General features: G+C 38.0%; 1 pseudogene; it reads right to left on the bottom strand.

The window, feature by feature from the left end:
* Positions 1 to 1,285: 1,285 nt before the first annotated feature.
* LOC121730428 lies at positions 1,286 to 7,223 on the bottom strand (annotated as a pseudogene).
* Positions 7,224 to 8,056: the final 833 nt, after the last annotated feature.

Below are 8,056 nucleotides of genomic sequence, written 5' to 3'. Positions count from 1 at the left end.
TTTTTCTTTTCTAGCCCTATTTTTTAAATTTATATGTGTTTGATAATCTGTTTCATCCAAATTTCCAGCAATGTAACTCGAGCAAATGTCGCACATGTCTTTTTTTAGAGTGTAGAGTGAAAAATTATATTCGTGAAATTTTTTTTCGAACGTAAAACGGCACACTTGAGGTTCTTCTTGTTCTGTGCAGTAAATCTTATAGGCTTTGTATAATTCAGAAAGAGAGTGATACATTGGCTCTATATACAGCTTATTTGAATCTTTTCGTCCATAATGCGATGGTAATTTCGGCAGACAATTCAGGAAAGTTTCTAAAATGAGAATTTTTCTCTCTACTTCAGCTCTTGGTCTTCTAGAAGTATTTTTATTTTTGTACACTTCTTCTTGGGTTGGAGTCATTCCTAAATCGCCCTGTTTAACCCATGATTGTACCGTATAAGAACCTAGTGAGAGGGTGTTCAGGAACATTTCTCTGCACACTTGAACTTTTTCAGAATTATTTTTATCTATAGGCAATGTATAAATCAGAGTTCCTGTGCGCCTAGAGTTTTCACCAGCTGACTTAGTCTTTCTCGCCGTTTTTGAGCGTGTAACTAATCCTAATACATAAGTCTTTCGCTGATCCCAGTTTAATGTCTTCCAAAAGTTCCTATGAATCTTTTGCCGACTCTCTTCTGTAAACTTTTGACAACCTCTTACTTTGCTTTTCTTGCAAAACTCGGAATCACAGCTTTGTCCAAGCTGTCTCGAGGGGCGTATAGTATCATGTTGCATTTTCCTACCTTGAGGCTTTGAGTACCCAAGGTATTCTTCACCAAGCATACGACTTCTTTTTGCTTTATTTCTCTTCCAAGAACTGGGTTCCGCAACATGACGACGTTTCCTGCCCTCGTTCATATTTCCAAAGTATTCTGCATCTTCAAGTTCAGAACTAGTTTTATCTTCGTCGTCATCAGAATCAATAGTGTGATGTGGACCATCGTTTTCAGTTGACGGCCTTCTGTGGAATTCTATTAAAATTGACGGACTTTCAGAGCAAGCTACAAAAGCTCCTAAATGAGGGGCAGACTGATATTTTTTAGGTTTTGAAAGTTGTCGATGGTATCTTGTGTTAAGTCGGATAGTGATAAAGCTCTAATTTTTTGTCGTAACTGGCTGGTATTGGATGGACGACTCACATTTTCGAGACAAGCACCGCACTCAGGTTGGCAAGTATCGGGTAAACAACTTACACCGTCATCGGGACAGGCGTCATGCTCGGGCTGCGAAGTATTGGGTGAGCAAATCACACCATCGTCAAGATAGGCATCACGCTCAGGCTGTTAATATCGGGTGGACATATCACACCATCGTCGGGACAGGAGTTGCACACAGACTGGTAAGCATTGGGTGTACAAATCACACCGTCGTTGGGACAGGCATCGTGGTCAGGCTGGTAAGCGTCGGGTGGACAACTCACATTGTAGTTATGGCAGCTGTCCCGCCCGGGCTGGTAACTATAGGGTGGACGACTTACACTATTGTCAGCTTGACAATTTCGCCCAAAAATTTCATAATACTCCTGTGTGGTTGTATTCGGATGTCTCAAATTAGTAATATTATTTAGAGCCAATATTTTCTTTGCTCTCAACCCCTTAAAAATATGGTCATCCTTCGGCATTTTCCTGAAACAAAAATTAATTTATAAAAATGGAATCAAAAATTTATCGTTTTACATTTACTCTAATTTTAATTTAATATCTTGTTGTCGATTCAGGATTTATTGCTAAAGAAATAACTCCTATCTACAGTAAGAGAACACCTTGTTGGATTGTTTCTTTAAAACAATAACTCCTATCTACATTTCTAATGATGCTTATAGATGAAATAAATAAATACAGAACACTTTTCAAGTCACCTTTGGTATTATGAATAAATGAAGCAGCTAAAATGATCATCATTAAGTATTTGTGACAAAAAGGACATGATTTTCTAAAAATACCTTTACAAGTTCGTTTGTGATTTATAATGTCAAAATTTTATAAGAATTATGTAGGTACTGTAAACTTTTAAACATTTACTTACCTTATCTAGAGAAGGCACGACTTATTAGAAGACACCATCAATCTTACACTAAAACCATGAAAAATAAAAAAATTAACGTTTTAACTTGCTAGTTGCACGAAATTTCAACAAGTAAACAAAAATGGCGATAACACGGCGCCCACGCGCTACCTGCTATCCACTCTCTCTTTCATACCTACTTTGCGTACATTGCTTTTTTCGCTTCCCTCAGAACGCCGTGAGAAACGGAGCTGTGAGCACGCATGCAACTTAGATAAGAGAAATTGACAACAAAATTTACGTAAAGGAACATAGGAGCTATTTCCATTTTTTAATAACTTGCCAAAAATTACGAAATCCAGTTAGGTGTTCTTGTTAGTGCATTCGAAATAGCATTTTAAACACATAAACATAAGAATCACGAAATCCACAAAAATGTTAGTTAGGAGGTCATTATACTTCGTCGTCGATATTAAATGGTTTGAATTTCGTATTGATAGTGCAATAAACTATAAGTATTGTATTATATATGTTCTTTTATTTGTAAGAGAGTATAGGTATATCAATAAAGTAAAACAATTTTTTAATTGTTTATAAAATGTAATAAAAATCAACAAAATAACAATAATTATAAATCCTAATCATAGCTCACATGGGTTTTTTTAAACGGACCATTGTTAAACATAAGTAAACATTTCTTCATAAAAATAATTATTATCAAAACATTTTCTTTATAATTATCTATTATTGAGAGGTTTATAGAATTATAATATAATACGTGTAATACATACGAGTACGTTTATCTAGGCCAACTAATATCTTTTTATAACAGGCAAGACAAAGAAATAGACCAACGTGTTGAGAAGGCATGGAGAAGCTTTTGGTCAATGAAACATCTGATGAAAGGGGACCTACCAATATGCCTAAAACGTAAACTCGTGGACATGTGTATCTTGCCTATTCTGACCTACGGTGCCCAGTCCTGGTCTTTGACAGCTTCACAGAACTCCCGACTCGGAGTTTGCCAACGAGCTATGGAACGCAGCATTCTAGGTATAAAAAGGATTGACCGCGTCCGGAATACCACCCTGCGTTCCCAAACGAAGCTCGTTGACGTAGGCAGAAAGGCAGCTAGCCTTAAGTGGAGCTGGGCAGGGCACGTTTCCCGTATGCACCCGGACAGGTGGGCGCGTCTAGTTTCGGAGTGGCTACCCAATGGTCGGCGTAACAGAGGCCGACCCAAGAAAAGGTGGCGCGACGAACTAGATGCGTTTGATAAAGAGTGGCCAACAACTTCACAGGATCGTGAACTTTGGAAAGAGAGAGGGGAGGCCTTTGCCCAGCAGTGGGACACTGTAGGCTGATAATAATAATAATACATTATATTTTATATACAACAAATTCTTGGTTTTTTTATTGAAGTGTTCTTAAACATAAGTAGGTACCATAACATATTATATTTATAATATGTTATGGTACCTACTACTAATTATAACATAACTAGCTGACCCGGCGAACTTTGTTCCGCCTTAATGGCAATAAATAAGCAGTTTTTTTTTTTTATTTTATTCGAAAAAATACAAAAAAAAAATTAAATAACTACATTAATCATTCATTATTATTTCTGTATTTTAGTACATAGGTTGCTCTTCACTTAAGCACCTTGTGATACACGACATTTTTTGTTTTATTATCAGGCGCAAAAACAAACAACGCAGATGGTCTTCCGATCCGTGAACATGCCACGTATAATTGACCATGGCAAAAACATGAATGTTCTAGATTTAAACCACAAACTTTTAAGGATTGGCCTTGTGATTTGTTGATTGTCATGGCAAATGCAAGACGTATCGGAAATTGAAGTCTTTTAAATTCAAACGGCATATCGGTTGGGATCATCGGGATCCTCGGAATGAGAACTTCCTCACCTTTGAATTTTCCTATCATTATCGTAGCGTAAATTACATTGTTCATCAATTTACTAACCACCAAACGCGTACCGTTGCACAGTTTTGGTTGGTTTATGTTTCGAAGCATGATTACTACGGAGCCAACCTTTAGGCGTAAATTGTGCGGTGGTAAGCCAGGCACGTCCAAAGAGTTTAAAAATTCAATTGGATAGTTGGTGGCTTCATCTTCATTTGTGACGCAGTCAATAGATTTGAATGAATGCATTGTTCCAATGATCTTATTTTGAATTATGTAGTTCAGGTCATCTACATCTTTATTCTTAGCCGCTAAAATTGCTCGCTCACTCAACCATTCATTATTTTTGTAGTTAGAAATAATATTTGGAAATACATTGTTGATAAGTTCGTCTTTTGATGAGACAAAATTACAGAAATTATTTGGAAATGATATTAATCCGCTCGATTCATCGACAGGTACTTGACCATTACCGATAGTCAGCAATTGCTCCGAGAAATCTTCAGCAGATGTATCATTAAGCAATGTAACTCTCATGTTTGTTGTCAGCTGCAGTTTCTTCACATAGCGCCATAGATTTGACGATTTGAGGCAAGCGTTTATTTCGTCGGCAGCCGTAGATCTTGGAATTACTGGCAGTATTTGGCGGAAATCGCCAGACAGTAAAATCATTGCTCCTCCAAAACATCTCGAGTCATTGCGTAAATCTTTTAATGTTCGGTTAAGTGCTTCTAATGCACGTTTATGCGCCATTGTGCATTCGTCCCAGATGATGATTTTCGATGTCGCTAAAACTTTGGCCATTGCTGAGTGTTTTGCAATATTACACGTTGGTTCTTCAACAGTTTGAAGATTTAACGGTAATTTGAATGCTGAATGAGCCGTACGGCATCCTTCTAACAATGTGGCTGCTATTCCAGAAGAAGCAACTGCAACCGCTATGTTGGATCTCGCCCGAACAGTTGCGTTTATAAATGTTTTAAATTGTGCTCACTGACATATTCCACCAGCTCATTCCTTCTATTAATATTTTCATTAATTAATTAATGAATTGCTTGGCGTGAATGTTGTCCTCGTATGGTTGCCGAGTAGCGTTGATGAGCGCTGCAGTAATTCGGAAATCTGCCATCATATTAGGTAAAGAAACATTGAAATATGTGTGTCGGAATAACTTAAAATCTTTTTTGAAACGACCGTTCATTGTCTCGACAACCCACCGAGTCATTGTTATTAGTCTAGACTTGTTCGCATCTTCGGTTGTAAGTTGCTCTCCTCGCGATCTGGATGGTGGCATCTGAGGATTGTAGCCAAATTCTTGTATGGAGGAGATTGAGTCCCGAAAGCCGCCGTCTAATACCAAGACATCGTTAGTCCGTAGAAACCAATGCCAAGGTGAGTCTTCATCTTCCATTATGGTACGCATAATTGTTGCATCTGATGTCGTTGCTGCGAAAGGTCCTAATACATCTAAAATATAGCCATCTGTGCAAACTATCAGGAACGGTTTTACCAGGTTCCTGAATTTGTGCAAGCTGTATGTAATTCTTTGAAATAAAAAATTGGCACTCTTTTGCACGTATAGGTAAGTGCCGTCCAGCACCAAAATTACTGTATTCTCGTCGCCTCCGAAAATATGAGATGGGATAGAAAGGTTTCGAGCAACAGCCTCTTCTCTGGTTATGTGATCTAAGCCCAGAAAACGCGGGACTAAATCTTGAGATAAGCATTCTCTTGCTAATCTCTAACGTTCTTCTGGACATTCGGAATTTCGTAGCCAACCTTTCATCCGATTCACCAGTCCTAATTTTTGTTAGGTATATCCCAAAAATCGTCGCAGGCCTCTCAGTTCTGTTATGAAGAGATGGTGTTAAATGTAGAAGAGAGTTGAATTTATCTTTAGTTAGTCCTGTCCAAAAATGTAGCTCATTATCATCAATCGAATTTATGTTTTCGAAATCAAGTTCGTTTTTCCGTTCCAATCCCCATTTGTATAAATTCATCATGTCAAGTACAAGAGCACCATTAAATTGATGCATTTGCCTCTGATTATTTTGTTCTTCCCAATCATTTCTTTGTAAATGTGATTGGCATACACGAGCAAGAGGAGGTATGTAATAATTCATTGTATGCAATAAATGGAATTTTACATACAACGGCAATATGTGCGTAGCAATGTTTCTGCAGTTTTGGAATATGCAACGTCTTGATGTATTTGAAGCACGGGAATATCCTTGTATAGAAATGAAACCGGAATTATCTTGTTGACCCTCATTTTGTTCCTCACCAGCATCTTCCGCTTGTTGAGGTGGTTCGCTTTGTGCTTGTTGAGGTGGCTCATTTTGCCTAGGCTGATTTCTCAGAGTGGAATCCAATCTCACCCAGCAGGCATGGCATATAGACCGCGAACCATCAAAGGGAATCTGAAAAGAATGTGTAGGAATATTATATACTTTTAATTATTAACTTCACACGTTTAATAAATAAATATCCTTAGGTATACACAGCGCCATCTAGTCTAAACTGTATAGGTTGTCGTTCTATTAGGTATTCGGTCTGTAGCTTCGCGTGGTGTCACCTATCGGTAGGAACAATAGCCGCCGCGACACGCCACTCTACCGCAATTTACCTAAAGGTATAGTTTCACCATCGACAAACTCCCTCCTTTAGCGATTTCAAAACAACTTGCACGTTGTAATCTTAGCTAGCTCTGCTCTCTGTTTACTTGACTAATGAATGGCGTAATAGGTAGCTGTTATAAGTATAGCTGCCCCTCACTAATGTTGGGGAACATCACTATTGCGCGTGTGGCCAAGATGGCGTCTTAATTGTCTTTTTTTTTTTGTAATAAGTAACCTAACTAATATATGATTACATTAGAACTACTTCATGTAAGTTATTATTTATATTTAATAAGCACCTAACAATACAGTAGCCAGCTTAGAGTAGAAACATTTCTTACCTCAAGTGGTGTTATTTCCTGTAGTAATAACTCGGCGTGATCTCGGAACCTTCCGAGAAAGTGCACCGTGAGAATATGTTTCCTTCGCCGTAACACAGAGCGGCTACACAAAACACAACTATTTTGTATTTCCATATCGACTAAATCCAATAAAAATGCAAACTCAAAGTCCAAAAACACAGCAGTAATCGTTAAAATAGTTGAAGCTCAAGAAACACACAGAACACACAGATCGCAACGACAATGGACGAGGGACTGCGGCGAGCGACGAAGCTCAGGTAGCGCGGGCGCCGAGCACAGGTCAAACCGGTTTAAACTCGTCTATCGTGCGAAAGAGACAGCTAATGCTTGTCCCTGGCCGTACATTGTTAGAAGGCGTTTGTTATTTTATTGATTACAATACTTAATTGATGTTAAGCACATATTTTGAATCATAGTTGATTTTAGAACTCTCCCACGGTTTAAAAAAAAAAACCACACAGAATGAAATGTAGGCTAGAACTCAATAATCTACAAGTAATTTTATATCTGTAGGAAATATTTCGAAAACCGGGTCAGATTATGCCCACTGGTTTTGAGGTACTTGTAAATAAAATACATAAATTAAGTATGACTGTCTTTAATATGTTTAACTAGGAAGGTAACTTCTTCACAAAACATCGTCTGCTTATTGGTTTTCGCCCCAGTTTCACATTATTATGCACGTATATTACCTACGTATGAGTTTATTATTGACATGTTGAGTATGCCATAGAAGTAGCATAATGGCCATCTTTGCGTTTTTCTACTACAAGACATACTTCCACACATTTGGTCGAACGTATCCACAGCACCCTTCGTGGAATTATAGAACTCGATAATTTCCGGTTTACCAGAAGCTCCAATAGTACCGTTACTATGTGTGGTAGAAAGCAAGAGCACGTTCTTGTTGTTTTTAGGTTTGTAAGATACTAACGTACACTGCCTGTCATAACAAAATACGGATGAACCTATTGGTCTTTCTTTTATTTGAAGCAACTCAGGCGGTATTTCGCGTTTATTTGCCCGAAGGGTTCCAACTATTGTACATTTATATGGTGCCTGTAGTAACTGTAGGGCCAAAGGGACTGAAGTAAACCAGTTATCCAT

The sequence above is a fragment of the Aricia agestis genome, chromosome 1 (genome assembly GCF_905147365.1).
Source record: "Aricia agestis chromosome 1, ilAriAges1.1, whole genome shotgun sequence".
NCBI classification, from domain to species: Eukaryota; Metazoa; Arthropoda; class Insecta; order Lepidoptera; family Lycaenidae; genus Aricia; species Aricia agestis.
The sequence above is the reverse complement of the archived record's forward strand: the minus strand, read 5'-3'. Positions and strand labels throughout refer to the sequence as shown.